Source organism: Nematolebias whitei, chromosome 21 (assembly GCF_014905685.2).
Source record: "Nematolebias whitei isolate Nwh7 chromosome 21, NemWhi1, whole genome shotgun sequence".
In the NCBI taxonomy this organism is placed as follows: Eukaryota; Metazoa; Chordata; class Actinopteri; order Cyprinodontiformes; family Rivulidae; genus Nematolebias; species Nematolebias whitei.
The window spans coordinates 35,571,503-35,571,869 of NC_056518.1; positions in this window are offsets into that span (position 1 = coordinate 35,571,503).

Here is a 367-nt window from a genome sequence, read left to right on the forward strand (position 1 = left end):
TATATATGTGTATGTATGTATATATATATGTATGTATATATGTGTATATATGTGTATGTATGTATATATATATGTATGTATATATGTGTATATATATGTATGTATATATGTGTATATATGTATGTATATATGTGTATATATATGTATGTATATATGTGTATATATATGTATATATATATGTATGTATATATGTGTGTATATGTGTATGTGTATATGTGTATATATATGTGTATGTATATATGTGTGTATATGTGTATATATGTATGTATGTATATATGTGTATGTATGTATATATGTGTATGTATGTATATATATGTATGTGTATATATATGTATGTATATATGTGTATGTATGTATATATATGTAT